General features: G+C 52.2%; 1 protein-coding gene across 2 annotated transcripts in view; it reads left to right on the forward strand.

Annotated features, from left to right (window-relative positions):
- LOC128333211 (leucine-rich repeat and fibronectin type III domain-containing protein 1-like protein) overlaps positions 1 to 16,823 on the forward strand; it is a 29,555-nt gene that overhangs the window by 5,239 nt on the left and 7,493 nt on the right. For both annotated transcript variants that reach the window (XM_053268431.1, XM_053268430.1), the window contains exon 2: positions 12,203 to 12,367. The gene's annotated coding sequence lies outside the window, so the exon portion shown is untranslated. The remainder of the gene's footprint in view (positions 1 to 12,202; positions 12,368 to 16,823) is intronic.

Genomic DNA, 16,823 nt, shown 5'->3' on the forward strand with positions numbered 1-16,823 from the left:
TTCCTGGGGATGGTGGTCCAGGCTGCTTCCGGAGCAAAGAGCACTGCCTCTTTGCCGGTCTTCTGTCATAGGCGAAGGACTCTCTCAAGGAAGATGCTGCCATTTTATGCTGCTGCTTGGTAGCTTGTTGTCCTTATGACCCCTGCTAACTGAGCAAAGAGGCACCTTTTAAAGTGGCGACTCTCTTCTCTTTAGTAGGGGGAGAGCAACTGGCCCTATCCATCCCCAGCATACTGTCTCTCCAGTAGGGTATCTATTTTGTTTCTCTTTAGATTGTGGGCCCTTTGAGGACAGGGGGCCATACTTCATTTATTTATTTTTCTGTGTAAACTGAACTTTGGTTGAAGAGGGGTATGTGCATATTCACAGTAGTAGCGTTGTTAGTGATAGTTCCTGTTGTGTGATTTGTTCAGTTTGTTTTAATTGAACTGCCTGAAGTGCTTCCTCTAGGAATTGAAAAGGTGGGCTAAATACATCTTTGGCAAGGGGGGTGATGGTGGTGACGCTGCTGTTGTCGCTCGGGATGCCAAGGGCAAGTTCAGAAGGAGGCTGTGAATCCCCCTCTGAGCAGTCATCGGCCCTGGAAGGATGAATAAAACATTTAGTTTCTTAGGAAGGATATCATGCTCACTCCGAGTTATTTTTTCTCTTTTACCCAAAGTGTTAATTAGATCTGTTCAGTGTGTCTGCTTTGACACACAACCTGTCCCATGTCAAGGATACTATGAACTTTTCCAGATAGAGATGTTTATTCCCTGAGGAACTGTTCTGAGTGCAAACCGGGTTCACTACAGGCTATGCACACAGACTCCTTTTTTCTGCCCTTTTTGGCATCCACACAGAGGACTTCCCTATGAAAAAATGAGGGTTGCACTGCCTCTTCCCCCACCCCCCCACCCCCCGATCTCCATCCTTCCTGGAACACCCCCCCACCGCACCCATTTCTCCTCCCATTGCCTACACATCACCCCTTCAATGTGCACGTGTGGGCTAGACTGGGATCATAATTTTATGCCAATAACCCTTAAAAAAAAGATTTTGTTTGGGAGTGTTTGCAGACATGCAGGAGTATGTATTGCTGTATGTCTGCAAATGTATTTTCCCCAAAAATACAAAAATAAAAAAGTAATGCCAACCCAGATGCAAAACTCCTGTTGAAGCATGCTTGGTAATCATGGAACCCTGTGGGACACAATAATTATTTGATGCCAATAATCATTACTTTTCTTGGGGTGGTGGGTTTTTTTTGGGAGAAGTATTTGTAGACATGCAGGAGTATAGTCAAGCATCATACAGGAGGACATACACACACACCACATTTGGGGACAGGGGAGGAATCTTTGGGCTGTCTTTCTAGAGTGTGGGAAGTTGGGTTTAAAATGGTGGCCAGAAAAAAGCTGAAAAGTGGCCACCAGGTAAAGGTGGAGAAGGTAGGTAAAAAGAGGCTTAGAAATCCAGGGCGTAGAATAGCTGCAGCATTGTCCTGCTCCTGCTGTGGTGAGAGCCCTAATTGCATGGGCCCCATCCTGGAGACCAGCCCTTTAGTGCAGCTTCTCGACACACGTAGCCTCTCTCCAATGACCCTAAACACACCCAAAGCAAAAGCTACCAAAGCAACTCCCCCCCCCCCCGCCATGAAACCACCCTAGACACACATTGTGACTGACCGAATAACTGAAGTGGGTGTTCAAGTTTGTGTAGGTGTGTATTTGTACACATACTCTAGAAGATCCTATTAAAAGCGTGTGTGTGTGTAAAGAAAGCAGGAATCCCCAGGGAAGAACGCACAGGCAAGGCACCCCCAGTCCCTGGCAGATGTTACGGTTGTGCAGGTACAGTTAAGCAGATATGCAGTGTAAAAGCATCATTTAACAAGAAAAGGTGTAGGCGAAAGACAAGTGTGAGAGCAAACAGCCACACACCGGGTAGAAGCTGGGCCACCAGAAATGGCCTGCGAGCCACAGGAAGGCAGACTGGCTGTCGAGGTGTGCCCAGGTGTGGCCCTGAGGGATGTGCCTGCTGGGCTGACCCTCCCAGAGTCCAGCCCCAGGCAGGGAGCCACACCTCCAGCTCATGCATGATTGCCACACTGCCATTTTCAGGACTGTTTAAAAGTATAACTTTTTGAAGACTGTTTCACCAGATTGAAGGCCCCAAATCCAGGAGAAAAGTGGGAAAGAGACACTGGCTATCTAAATATCCCTTAACTGCCACTCTAATGAAGGAGCAATAAACGGCTGTCTGGAAACCCTCTTGCTCACTGTTTGGCTTTTAGAGTTAACCAGACCCCGGCCTTGTATTTGACCCCAAGGGACTTGTTTCTCCCAGCAGAGGGAGGCACTGCCCAGTTTGCTTCCTGGCTCTGGGTCGGGCTAGAGAGCTCACAGCCGAGCCGGCAGCCCGGCAGCCTTGTGCACCGGAGAAGGCGCAGAGCTTGGGGTGTGTGTGTGTGTGTGTGTCTTGGCTGAGCCTTCATGCCACATAGCCACAAACCCCTCACCTGGAGAGGCTTCTCTGGCTTGGTGGCAGTTCTGTGGGGAAGAGGAGTCTTCGGGGAGCCTTGTGAAGTGTGCGGGGCCGCCTCTTCCCCAGCTGCTGCTGCTGCTTTCCTGCCTCTCTCTGTGATGTGAATGGGGCTGGTGGAGCTGGGGGGCCTCCTGCCATCCCCACGAGGGCTGTTTTCATGGCACCCATGCTCAAGAGCTGCAGGAGCCTCCAAACCGCCTTCCACTCAGCCCCAGCCAAGGACAGGCTAATAATGCATGGGTTGCTTTTGGGGATCACAGAAAGATAACGAAGGGGGCATGGCTCAGGTTGAATACGAAATGATGGGCAGGGTGGGAAAAAGGCAGACCCTCCGCATGAGAAACCTGTTGCCGCCTCAACAGATGCTGTGACAGCCTTCAGCTGAGATGATTTGGGCTAGAACTGCCCCTCTGAGAGGGAGGGTGGAGTTTCATGATGGCTCCAGGGTTTGTGTCCAGCGCTCCCGGGCGGGGAGGGCTTGGTCCAGTTCTTCCTTCCAGGGCCAAGGTGCTGGTTTCCCAAAGCCTGGTCTATTGGACAGCGAGTGGGGCTTGCCCCCCTGGAGGAGGCGAAAGCAGCAGCAGGGTTCAGCTTCCCTTTAGGAGGCCACCACGCAGAGTGTCTTGGCTCACAGAAGGGGCTTGCAGGCCTCCAGTGACGTGGCCTTTGATGGCCTTGTGTGTCTGAATCTGCCTGGAGGGCTGTATGTGTGGTGTCGTGGCTAGAGGGCTGGACTAGGACCGGGGACTCCTGAGTTCAAATCCCCATTCAGCCATGATGGGTGACTCTGGGCCAGTCACGTCTCTCTCAGCCTAACCTACTTCACAGGGTTGTTGTGAGGAGAAACTTAAGTCTGTAGTACTTAAGTCTGTAGTATGGTCTGGGCTCCTTGGAGGAAGAGTGGGATATAAAATGTTGTTAATAATAATAATAATAATGCATGCTTGGCCAGAGCCTGTGGACCTCCCTGGGCAAGGACAGTGACCAGTAGGCAAAGGCCATGACTCAGGGTGCTGACCTGGCTCCCTGGGGTCTCAGTGAGGAAGCTGGGTTGCAGTTTGTGAAGCGGGGGGGGGGGGGGGCACCATCCTGCGGCCCTTCCGCCCCTGGGTGCTGAGTGCTTCCCCCTGGGTGCTGAGTGCTTCCCCCAACAGGTCTTGCTGAGTTGCCGTCAGGGGAGGGGCTCAGAGCAAATTCTGTAAAGCCACGCTGGGCTGGGGGGACACAGCCCCTCTTCAGACCCCATGTTGGGGTTTATGGCTGTTTGGTGCTGGCCTTCTCCTGCCCAGGGTGGCTGGGCTGCTGCATGGAATCACGTCTCAGACGCGATTACTGGCAGCTGAGCACGTCACAACTTTTGTTATAGCGGCTGGATTTGCGGGAGAGCACAGGGCCTTGCAAGAAGAAGACGTCAAGTCTGCAGCAGAGGGCGGGCCAGTTGCTGGAGGGGTTAGAATGTTAGACTAGCAGCAAGGAGACCCGTGTCCAGATCTCCACTCGGCCGTGCAATACACGGGTGACTCTGGGCCGGTAACTTCTCTCTCAGCCTCACCTATCTCAAGAGACAAACGTAACCATCTGCACCACTCAGTGTAGTAAGGGCCCCAGACAAACAGAGGAAACAAACAAATAAGCCCTTGAACCTGGGTCCAGCCACTGGAGCGCATGCTTGGCTAACGGAAAAGAGCTGCTTGCTGCTGTCCGGGTAGACCTCAGGGCTTACTTATATCGAGGCCCTCTGTTTTCATGCAGGGAGGTGCATGCTGGGAGGAAGAAGTTATACAAGTGTTGCTCCAAAAGCCCCTGAGGAAGATCAGGAGGATCAAAATGCATAAATTCGGCATAAAGGGACGATAGACTCTTCAGAGGAACTCCAACAATAAGAGCACAGAGCTTTGGGCAAGCTCTAACACGCACAATGACAGTGCGCTTTTTTACATACATTTTGTAGAAGTGGCAGTACAGTTATTTTATGGAATTTTGATTAGTGTTTTTATCATTGTGATTTCACATGTTTGTAATTTACATAGTGAAAATAAATTTGTGGTTTTCATGTTCATAACTGATCAGGATCTATAGGATACTATATATGGTGGGTGGGCTGTTTTTCTCCTTTCATGCAATTTATTAAGGTCATCTGCTGGCCATTCTGGATTGTCAGTGAATGACATCCAGAAATTGCACGTCTTTTAACATCATGTGGGGACCCCAGAAAAGCTCTTGTCACAGTTGGGGTTCATGTTGGCATAAATTGCTCTCTAGATGGACCCTTGTCCAAATGCCATCTTGTTGCATTAGGTGGCCCTGTTGCCGCTTTGGGCAGGGGACAGCCCTGCCTCGGCACAGAAATTGCGGATGCAGGATGTATGAAGCCTTCAGGTATCTAGGATTCCCCTGCAGCCTGGAGGAGCGTGGCATGGACACAGAGAAGAGGCCTTCCTCTTGCAGCTGCCAGGGCCGACTCACCTGCCTTTCTCTTTCTGCCCCGGGAGTCAGCCACATGGGTGTGCTGGTGCTGTGCTGCTTTCAGAACTTGGCATTGTCTAAGGATTAGGCACGTCAGCTACATAAAAGGCAAGGAGGGAAAACAAGGAGCTGCTTCTGTCCAACTCTGTGTAGCCCTTGAAAGTCACGTTTTCCGTTCCTACTTTCCGCTCCTGCTCCTGCTGAGTTTGCTCAATGCAGCTGCAGCAAGTTCAAGCGCAGGCAGTGCTGTGAAGCAGATGAAAGAGGGAGCTCTTTTGGCTGAGCAGGGTAGACTCTAGTCCTCCTGAGCATGATGGGAAGCTTCCATCAGGACTGTGCACTGACGATTGGGAAAGGCCATGGTGCTAACTGATGCCAGAGCTCTGGCCTGCTGCTTCGTGATGGCCCATGAGCTGCGACTCGACTTTTGAGCATTCCTCTTAATAATCATGGGGATGCTCATCTCCGGTGGAAACTGTGGTGCATCACCCCACTGAAGCTGGTGGAAGGGCTCCAGCCAGCGAGGTGCTTCTCCATAGAGGTCTCGGAAACACAGCTTGCAGTGGGGTGGGGTGTGCATGCAGAGGCCTGCTTGTTGGAGGATCTGGAATGGGAGGAGAGCCCAGTAGGGTTGGAGCAGCGCCTTTGGCAAAGGGCTCCCCAGTGACTATTAGTGCCTCCGAGAGGAAAGCTTGCAAAGGGCTGCTGTGGAAATGGCCCTGCTCATCCTCTCCCCACTCCTCCTCTGGCCCGCCTTGGTTTGGGCCATCAGGGCAGTTGATTTATGCAAAGAGCCCAAGAGCTTGGCTTGAGCCATGTTGGTTGGCTTTTCCTTCTCTTTTGGAGGCACCAGTGACTGTGTACATGGGCATGGCCTGGGCAGCTGGGCCCAAGGTCCACTGCGGCCAGCCTGGCCAAGTCAGTGTTGGTACGCTGAGACAGCAGCAGTCCCACGAGGCTGCCCCCACCGACCTGGCCAGGGCGTGGTGGTGCGCCGTGTCTGGAGTGGTGTTCCCAGGAGGCTCACCTGACGCCCACTGAGATGCCTCCTAGATCTCTTGACTGGCTACTGCTGCTTCTGTTGCGATGCTGGCTTTGAATGTGCGTCTCTTGCTCTTCTTTGTGGGTGCTCACTTTATTTTATGTGATTTAAGAGCTGCTCTGAGAACCTGAGCAGGAGAGTGGCAGATACATCCCAGCATAAAAATGAAGGAAGGGACTAGATGAAAACTGTGCAGCTGTACTTGAGACGTGAGCTGCTCCTCTCCTGCCCTCCCTCTGGTGGGGGTAAGTGTGTGGTGCTTTGGCCCCAGGCTGCGTCCATCATGCCAAGGGCCCCGCCATGCCTCCTTTCCCTCCAGAAGGCCCCTGCCAAGAGCAAAGCTGTGGGCATCGACTGACAAGGATGCTAGCCAGGAAGGCATCCCGAGCAAGCCCTGCTTTCTCTGGTTATGCATGAAGATCTGAAGAGGGTCCAGTTTCTAACTGCTTGGCTTGGTTGCCTGCAGCCCGTCGAGGAGGCCTTTCCATTAGTTCCTGTGCAGCTGGGAGAGGTGGGCCAGCAGCCTCTCCAGGGACGGCAAATGCACTAGGTTTCCCCACTCCAAGGATCCAGCAAATTGCTCCAGAGACTGAAGCAGAAGAGAATAGACAGCCCTGAGCAAGATGGTGCTGTGCTCTGTCCCCTGCAGAAGTTTGCATGCTTGTGTCCCCCCGACATTTCTCTTCCTTGGAAGCAAGGCCCTAGAAATGCAGTTTATGCCTCTGTGTGAGTGAGTGTGTGTGTGTGCGCGCACGCACACACACACACAGACACACACCCAGCATTGCTTATAGGAGTGCTGTGGGGGGGTGGCTGGGTGAGGTGAGGGTGACTGTAAGCCCTTTGTCCACTGCATACAGCCAGAAGGCACGGACCCCCTCTCTCAATCGCCTCTTTCCATAGACCTGCTTGGATGGATGATGGACAGGTCGGCTGCCCCAGTGGCTCCTCCGTCTCTCCCTGCCATCTGCCACACAGTGGCTGTGCCTGGGGAAGGAGGTCAGCCGCCTTGAGTCTTCCTGGCTGGGACTTGCAGCCTTGCCGCAAAAGAGGACCCTTGCCTGCTTGCGCAAGAGGCACCAGGGTTGGCTTGTGGGTTTTGTTTCTGCAGCTGGTGCTGTGGTGGATGGCTGCCTGCAAGCCATCTGCAGGAACAGAGTTCTGTGTAGTTGTCCTGCCCCTCTAGTACCATACTGCATGGGGTGGATCACAAAGACAACACCAGGGGTAGCACAGTACAAAATGAATAGCATTCCATTCAAAACTAGACCCCGGTTTTGCTATCTATCCTGGCTGTTGAGCAGGCGCCCTCGGAACTGTGCACCTCTTGCTGGGTGTCTGGAGCACCGGCTTCTTGGCACTCACTGCCAGAGGCCATGGGGGGGGGGGGGCAGTGGGGGGGGGGGCAGGTGAAGAGGCCTTGCAGCTGCACACTCCTCAGTGTCCTTGTATCCCTTGACTGGGTTGCTGAACTCAGCCCCATGGGGCCTGCCCATGAGTTGGGGCAGTGGGGCCCAGGCAGCAGCCTGCACAGGAAGCAGCCTGAGCACGACAGGCTGCTGGCCAAGCTCCAGCACATGACCCAACTGGCCCAGCCCCACATGCTGCTGGAGGTGTCTAACCCTAACCCTGGACGGGGGCATCTGAGGTGTGCCACTTGTCTGGTGGAAGGTCTCCCTTGCGCTGGGCTGCTGCTCTCCTAGCTGCACAAGGAAGGAGCAGCCTTCAAAAGCCAGACCTGAAAGGAGGGCACTTGCTGCCGCCAGGACCCACGGAGCTTGTGTGAGGTCCCTGCTACTGCTGCTGCCGCTGCTCCCTCCTCTCGCACCTCTCCTCCTGCCCAGAGAAGCCATCAGGGTGGTCTGTGTCTGTCCTGGGCTTGGCTCGAAGCAATCCCCTCTAACTTCTGGAATGGAGCTTTTGCTTGCTTGCTTGCCTGCTTTCTCAACGAGTGCAGCAGGTTGGCAAATCCTGTGGGTGGCATCTTTCCCCCTGCCCTGGAGTCTGGCATCCAAGGGATGGGCTTTTGGGGGGGCAGTTAGCTGAAGGGAGGCATAGCATATCCTAGCAGGAGGAGACGCGATGCCCCATCACCAGCCAGGGGCCAGAGCAGGTGGGCAACCTGGCCTTGTTTCTCCCACCATCATCAATGGAGCTGCAGGCAGCAGAGGCCCCATTCCAGGGCGGGCAGGTGAGGCACTGCACTTCCTCCCTTGTGGACATCTGGCCATTTCACCTGTTGCACTGCTGGGACCGTCGTTACACCCTTTTGCATTTGTTGGCCTGGGTGCTGCTTTCCAAATTACACACGAACAACAGTGTCACTACTGTCCCTTAAGTGTCCTCCTGTCCTGCCTGTGTTTCGACATCACAGTCCCTGTGCTGACAGCAAGGGGCCATTCACATTTCCAGTGCTGCCTGTCAGATTTTATCCTTGCGTTTTAGTCCTACAATGTTGCATGTGCATCACAAAAAAACAGCTGTCTTTTCCCGTTGTAGGAGGGTTGTGCAAGCTATTCACGTTTTCAGAATGATCCCATCAAGCCAAAGCATTTTACTGCTCAACAGCCTGTAATCTGGAAAGTGCCCTGTGCTGATTTCAGGAATAAGCCCCAGAACCCAAACTGGAGGTGAATCCAGCCTCTGGGAGCTGGTGCAAGGTGACCAGGGACAGAGCCAAGCTGAAGCCTCCTGAACTCCAGTTGTATGTCATTGCACTGGGACTTTCAAATATTCCAAAGTTCAGAATATGCACAACAAGTATACTGCTTTCTAGCCACAAGTTCTCAAAGCAGTTTACATACACAGAAGGCCGTTTCCACAGCCTCTTTGCTCCCACTAAAGGTAGAGGATGAAGGAATTTGCAGCATCCCCAGTTCTGGAGGGAGTGGGGGTCCAAGCCCCTCCCCCTTCACAGTCCTGATCCTCCCCCTGCCTTTTGCTTTGTCTTTAGTGCTGCCCATCCCTGCCAAGGGCTGTGGGCACCAGGGCCAGCCCCGTTGCCAGAACTCACCATTTTGAGGGACAGATGAAAAGATCCTTCATTGGTTGGGTTCTCTTTCTGGGCACGATTTGGCCCATGGCCTGGCAGATGCCTCCCAGTGGGCTGCAGCAAAGGACGGTGCCCACTGGGCACTCCAACTCGGGTAGAGTTAGTCCATGGTGAGTGCGACAAAACTCAGACCTCCATCCTCTTGAAGCGAGAGCATCACTCCAAGCGCATCTAACAGAGCCTTCCTTCACCAATTCCCTAACCTTATCTGACACAGGAGATAGGGACACTTTGCATCTCACCCCCTAGAGGGGAGGAAATTGGAATATTCTTTGAACTTGGGCCCTGGCTATTTAAGGACTTCGCCTGTTAAGATCACTGGCTTTTGGGTGAGCTATGGGGTGGAGACTGCCTTGGTCGGCCTGATGGATGATCTCCAATTGGGAATTGACAGAGAGAGTGTGACTGGTCCTTTCGGACCTCTCAGCAGCTTTCGATACTATTGACCATAGTATCCTTCTGGAACGTCTGAGGGGATTGGGGGTGGGAGGCACTGCTTTGCAGTGGTTCTGCTCTTACTTCAGGGGCAGATTCCAGATGGTGTCTCTTGGAGACTGTTGTTCTTCAACATCTGAACTTTCCTATGGTGTCCCCCAGGGCTCCACATTGTCTCCGATGCTGTTTAACATCTACGTGAAACCGCTGGGAGAGATCATCAGGGGATATGGTGCAGGGTGTTATCAATATGCTGATGACACCCCCAATCTATTTCTCCATGTCAGCATCATCGGGAGAAGGCATAACCTCCCTAAACGCCTGCCTGGAAGCAGTAATGTCTGGATGAGGGATAACAAACTGAGGTTGAATCCAGACAAGACGGAGGTACTCATTGTGCGGGGTCAAAACTCAAGAGACAATTTTGATCTGCCGGTTCTGGATGGGGTCACACTTCCATAGAAGGAACAGGTATGCAGTCTAGGGGAGCTTCTGGATCCAAACCTCTCCCTGGTGTCCCAGGTTGAGGGGGTGGCCAGGGGTGCTTTTTATCAGCTTTGGCTGATATGCCAGCTGCTTCCATTTCTTGAGATGAATGACCTCAAAATGGTGGCACATCTGCTGGTAACCCCTAGGCTGGATTGCTGCAATGCGCTCTATGTGGGGCTGCCTTTGTACGTAGTCCGGAAGCTGCAGTTGGTTCAGAACGTGACAGCCAGGTTGGTCTCTGGGTCATCAAGGAGAGACCATATTACTCCTGTGTTGAAGGAATTGCACTGGCTGCCGATACATTTCCGGGCAAAATACAAGGTGCTGGTCACTACCTATAAAGCCCTTAACAGCTTAGGCCCTGGGTATTTAAGAGAACGTCTTCTTTGCCATGAGCTCCACCGCCTGTTAAGATCATCTGGAGAGGTTTGTCTGTGGTTGCTGCCTACTTGTCTGGTGGCTACTCGGGAACAAGCCTTCTCTGTTGCTGCCCCTGGACTTTGGAATGCGCTCCCTGTTGCATAAGAGCCTCCCCATCTCTGACAAGTTTTCAAAAGGTACTGAAGATACATTTATTCACCCAGGCTTTTAATTAGATTTATAGTTTTAAATAATTTTAATCCTGGGTTTTAAATGATTTTAATTGTTAATTGATTTGATGTTCTAAATGATTCTAATTGTAAGCCCCCCAGAGATGCAAGTTTTGGGCAGTATAGAAATATTTTAAATAAATTAAAAAATAAATAAATCTGGAAAGGTTGCCGCCAAATGGGATCCCTGTTGAAATAAGAGCCTCCCCATCTCTGGCAACTTTTTAAAAAGGTACTGAAGATACATACATTTATTCACCCAGGCTTTTAATTAGATTTATGGTTTTAATATTTTTAATACTGGGTTTTAAATTATTTTAATTGTTAATTGATTTAATGTTTTAAATGATTTTAATTGTAAATCGCCCAGAGATGCAAGTTTTGGGCGGTATAGAAATATTTTAAATAAAATAAATAAACAAACTACGGACAGGTGTGAGACCCACAGTCGCCTGAGCCCAGCTCAGCTCCTCCGCCATGGCTTTAAAGCTAGCGGGCAAAGGCCTGGCCAGCGTTCACCCATTTCCATCTGCAATGGATGTTCCCCAGAGAAGCTGTCAAGAGGAACGCCCTCTCAGTCAAGGACCTCCTACTGGTAGACTCGGGTGAAATTCGGTGCTAGTCAGTCAAACGCTTTTTTGTATATTCTTTTGAATTCCTGTGTGCCTAGCTTTACTTCCAGTTTCAACTTACTTTCTCCTTACTCTGTGTGCAACCCTTGTTTATTGATAAAGTTCATATGCTTGGAAATGGCTTCAGTCTGAATTAACAGGTTCTGGAGGGTGACTTGCAGAACTCTTTCCCGTGTGCCTCGTAAGGTCATTTGCTCCTGTTGAGTTGTTTTCAGAATAGAATCTTGTTGTCTAGAGCCGGGTTGGGTGGCCTCTGGCTGTGCAGTGCCTGTAAGTCCCAAGCCAGACAGTTCAGGGTCGCTGAAGCCGTGTCTGAGCCTGGCCAGTGGCTTAGATCAGTCTTCAACGGGTGGCAGCCTACCACGCAGGAGCGGTGTTGCTCCTAGATTTGGGATTAGAGGAATCTCTCTACTGAGGGTAGATCCCAGGAAAGCCCAGACTCCTCACCCCCATTTCATCACAACAAGTTATTGTTTTTCAATATAAACCACTTGTCAGCTGCTAGATGTTGAGCTTAAGCTGCCTCCTGCCAAGAGAGAGCCTTGGTCCATCATCCAGTTCAGTGCTGTCTGCTCAGACAGGCAGCAGATCTCCAGGGTCTTGGACACACAAGAGGGGTGATGCAGCCACCTGCAGGAGTTGCCAGCCCAGAGATTGAACCCGGGACCTCATGCATCCAAAGCAGGGGCTCTGTTCCTAAGCCCAGCCCCAGCATGTCTCCGTGCCATTCATTAAACCAGCAAACCACTCTGGGGACCTGCAGTTTCTGTGCCCATTGCTTGTCTGTTCTGTTGGGAAGGAAGGAGTCTTCTTCCCATAAGACTGATGCACTGCCAGTCTCTGGAGCAGGGTCTTTGCTCCTCTGGGCAGAGCTGAGACCCTGCTGCTGTGGCGGGTGCCTCTTCTGTCACTGCCTGAAGCCCCCACTGAAGAGGGCTTCTTCTCAAGAACACGGTCTCTCTCATTTCAGCTGGGATGGCTGCCTCAGAGCCCCCCGGGACTGCGGCATTGATGGGCGAACGGCAAGTCTGTGGCGAATCTGCTCCTTCAAGGACTCCTCGTGAGAGCAAGCTACGGGTGAAAGTGGATCCGCATCTGGAGCAGGCCTGACAGGCCACTTGAGGATCGCTGGAAGGTGAGAGCAGCATGTCTCTGTCTGGACAAAAGGGCAGCCCCTTTCAGGTCCCAGGAAAGCGTCACTCCTCGCCTCCTCCCCAGCCGGGCATCCAGCTCAGCACTTCCCAAGCTCTCTGGTGGCATGAAACTTGTGGGCAGCCGAGCACAGCCTGTTCTGTTGTGCCTGTTTCTAAATGAAGGCCGGAGAGCCTCTGGGCGTGCAAAAGGGGTCACTGCACCCAGGATGGACTCTCCCCCCAGGGCTGCGTTTGGTTTGCAAGTTAATTTGCATTTAAAGCTTCTGTGACTCAGTCCTCAACAGAGCACCTGCCTTGTTTGCCAGCAAGTAATTAGGCTGGATGTTCTGTGTTGTACAATTCTCCATGCTCACAGCTCAATTCAGTTTTATATTGTGGGTTTCAATTAAGCTATTAACACATTTTATGATTCAGAAAATTGCAAAGCAAGCAAGAAAGTGTATTTTCCTCCAGCAGATGAACATGGAGCATGTTGTCTATGCTCAGAGGGCACATTCAGACAGAGGGAGAGGGAGAGTGTGTGAATGTGTGTGTGTGTGTTCTATTGAGGTGAGCTTCTGCTGACTTGTGTGATACCGTGTTTGTGCGTGTGCACACCGGAGAAGTTAGTGAGCTCATCTATTGCAGTTTAGATCATTTGTCAAGGTAAGGTGCAGGGAACTTACTGGAGAGAAGTAAGCAAAAGGATCATGTGCTGTGTGGTGCGTGTGTGTTGTTTTTTGGGGGGGGACCAGAAGGCATCCCCACCACCCAGGAATAGCTGCTGGGATGCCAGTTATGTTGGTGACGTGTCACATTGGAGTGCCAGTTACGTTGGTGCCAGTTCTGTTGGAGACTGCAGCAGTTGCTGCTGCAGGAATGGGGCCGGCAGCAGCCTTTTTTCTGCTGTGTGGCTGTTGGGTGGTGCCTGTCTGGCCGCACACTTAGCACTGAGGCTCTGAGCTGCAGGTGCCTCAGTACTCAGCGGGTTGTCATCCAGCCCTGGTTCTTGGACACAGTCCTGGGAGGACTGAGGCAGCAAAGCTGCTCCTAGGGAAACATTAGTGGCTAGCACGAGACAACCTACAGAGCTTTCCCACCTGGTCGGACAGTTGTGTGCGTGCGTTCAGCCTCCATTGGAGCACCTTGACTTGGCGCTTGATATTTGCTTGGTGGGCAAAATGCCGTGTAATGTCTGCAGCCACAGGCACTGGATGAAACTCAGTTGGTTCCTCACCTCTGCAGATTTCAGTCAGGACTTGGTGAGGAGCTTCTCCTTGGGGAAGCCATGACTGGCCTCATAGGTATTGTTAGCGCCTGTAGCCAGGGGCTGGGCAGTGTCCTTTAGAAACAGAAGCTGACTCTCTGCTCAGAGAGAAAGAATCAGACTCCTCCGCACATGCATATTATGGTATGAACTGGTGAAGCAAAGCGTAAACATACAAACGGACGTTTCCAAGGAAACTTGGACCAAACAGTTCCCTGTTCGGGGGGGAAAGGGTCCAGTGAGGTGCATTCAGGATTGTTGCATGGAAAAGGCACTGACGCCTCATTTTTATAGTGGTGGCATCTGCTGATGTTTCACAAGATGGTGCTGTGTGATCTTTGCAAGCAGTGTGCAGCAAACTCCCCTGTGTGGAAAGGGCAGCTGAAGCATTCTGCCATCATTGGCTTGCAGATGGGCATTTGGTTGGTACCTGTTTTCTTCCTTATGCGCATGTGCATTGGTGTGTCCGTACACACAGAGCTTTTCCCAATCTGCCTCTCTTGGCAGCAAGAATGTGGACATGCTGGTCAGAGCGCAGTTGCTGCTGCTGCTGCTCGCTAGCCCTTCCAGGGACCTCTGCCAGGCCTTCAGGCTGGCTTCATGGCTGCTCAAGCTTCTGGATGTATCCAGGATCAAAACAGGAGTGGGCAGCATGCATGCCTTCTAGCCATGAGCTGGGCTTGCTGCCCCCCAGATCCTGGGCCCTTTAGGATGATCCCCTCCCAGCCAGGCATGGCACCAGGCCCATCATGCTGCAGGGCTGGAGGCTCCCAGACCAGGCTTAAGCCCCTAGGGAGACTGCAGATGTTGGGTTGGTCATCTGGCAGGAGACTCTCGGAGCCCTTTGGGGGCTCGGGCTTAGTGCCCCAGAGATGCCACAGCTGTGGGGACCAAGAGGTCAGATCCCCACTCCCTCATCTTCTGGCTCTGTAGGGCACTCCTGGGAGTCTGGGGCAGACGAGATGGCTGGGTGTTGTGGCAGTTCAGTGGCTGATGGAACTAATGGGTGTTGGAGTTATGGTGCCTGAAGAAGAAGGGCTGGGTGTGGGGGGAAGAGGCTTTGTTTGGGGGAGTATTGGTGACTCCCCCTTCAAAAAGCATGCTGGCCTTGCTGCATGCAGAAGTTCTAGCCTTGCTTTAGTGGAAATTGCTGCCCAGTTTTCTGTGGATTTATGTCAGGCAAGTTCTCTAAATGTTAAAGTGGCTGCCAGAATTCCAGGGGATGGATGGATGGTAGTTGGGTGACCTCATTTGTCTGGATTTTAGTCCATTTTCTCACCTCAGAACTACTCAGTCTTCACAGAGATCAACTTGTGTAACACATGTAAGGAAACATTTATTCCAGCCCAGCATCCTCTGCACCGCGTGGACTGGGCTCTGGAGTGCAGAGAGCCTGAAAATCCTCATCTGTGTGTATGAGAGAGAAGGAATGTTGCTGTTTGTCTCTGTTATTTCAGTTAGTGGAGAAACTCCATTGAGGCTCTAGGACCATTGGCTACGGTCACATTTTCTCTTTCCATCCACAGAGGCTGATTTTTAAGGCATGGGACAATGTCTGTTTTGAGCAGCAGCCAATTGGGCAGTTTTTTAGAAGAGTGAAAGGCCAGATGAGGAACTATACTTTGGAACAACCCCAATCAATACCACTTTTAGGTGCTTTAGCAAACTGCTCCTGTTCCTTGAGAAACAGCTGTAACCTGTGCCATGAGCACATTGTCTGCAGTAAATCTGTGTCAAAATTATTATTGATGGGGGAATTGCATATGTGCGCATGCACACAAACCCCACGGAAAGCCACAATTAAGCTGCAGGAAAGAGCAGTCCTAGGAACTGGGAGTCTTGGAGAATGTCTGCTTGGACACTGCAAGGGCCCACTCCAGCCCTTGGAGAGTGCAGAGCAAAACCAGTGCCTGCTTTTCAAGGCATTTATCTGGGTGTCCTGGAAGCAGGGCGAGGGTGCCAGTTGTCGGAGTGGGTCTGCTTCTGCCCCTGGTTCCCAAGCCCTGGCCGGTTGGCCAAAGCCAGCCAGGAGAATGAAGACCAGAGGGGTCCCTGCACCGAGAGTCGCCCTGGCTGAAATCTTGGAGAGCAGAGGAGGCTGGTCTGTATGGGTGGAGGCCGGGGGGGGGGAGTGGGGGAGCTGCCCAGCCCTGTTCTAATTTATGGAGATTCCACGTTGTTTTAAATGATCTCAAGCTCCGTTGGCATCAGCTTGGGATTTCAGGTGCGCACGTAGTTCTGACTGGCTAAAAATTCACTCCAGAGGGAGAAGGCATGTTCCACATCTCTGTAGACATTGCAGGCTGCTCCCGCAAAAAAACACACACACCTCTTCCCCCCCCACCCCCATTAATTAGGTAAGGGATCTTGGTTGCTAATGCCAGCAGGAAGTTTGGAAGTGTCTACCTACAATGCTATGCTAATTCTAGGAATTAGCATAGTTAGGCACAGCCCATATAGAATATTTAGTGCCCATAGCCAAATCAAAGTCTGCCTTTTTTCCTGCAGGGGGTTTAGGCTTCCAATGCTTCCAGAGACTCAGAAATAGTCAGAGGGGAAGCCCAACCAACCCTGACCCTTGTGGAAGTGGGCACAGTGACCTGGGTGGCCCCTCAAGGCAAGCAAGGGCCAGTTTGCTCTGTGTGAATGAGACCCCCTGCAAGTTAAGGGTTGCTGTGTCAGCATTTCCAGGGCCTTCCTGAACGACTCTTTGCAGGGAGAGGACAGAAGGGGGTGCAGAGATGGGCCGCATGGTTTGCATTCTGCAGCCTTGCTGGAAAGGAAAATGTCCAGCACAGCAGGGCTGAGCAGTGTGCGCTGGAGGAGAGACTCCTGAGCCCTGCAGCTGGTCCCCAAGCTCCCGCCCAGCCAGCCTAACTCCAAAACACATCCTCCCAAATGCCTTTCCTCCTTCCCCTCCTCCTTTTTTGTGCACACCCGGCTCCCCACACATCTATGGTAACGTACTGTATGCTTTGGTAGCTTGTTGGTTCAATTAAAGAAATTGTCTCCTCCCCCCCCCCACAAAAATTGTCTTCCCACACAGCGCAGCTGATGAGGGGGCGGTACAGCAGAAGCCCAGAGTTGTAGGGGGAGTGAGGGCCCCCTGCTCAGCAGCCCCCCCTCCCCTCCCCACCGGGACCAGTGCTTGCCTCCCCACCTCCCTCCTGGCTGGAGCACTGCCCAGCTGC

The sequence above is a fragment of the Hemicordylus capensis genome, chromosome 7 (assembly GCF_027244095.1).
Source record: "Hemicordylus capensis ecotype Gifberg chromosome 7, rHemCap1.1.pri, whole genome shotgun sequence".
In the NCBI taxonomy this organism is placed as follows: domain Eukaryota; kingdom Metazoa; phylum Chordata; class Lepidosauria; order Squamata; family Cordylidae; genus Hemicordylus; species Hemicordylus capensis.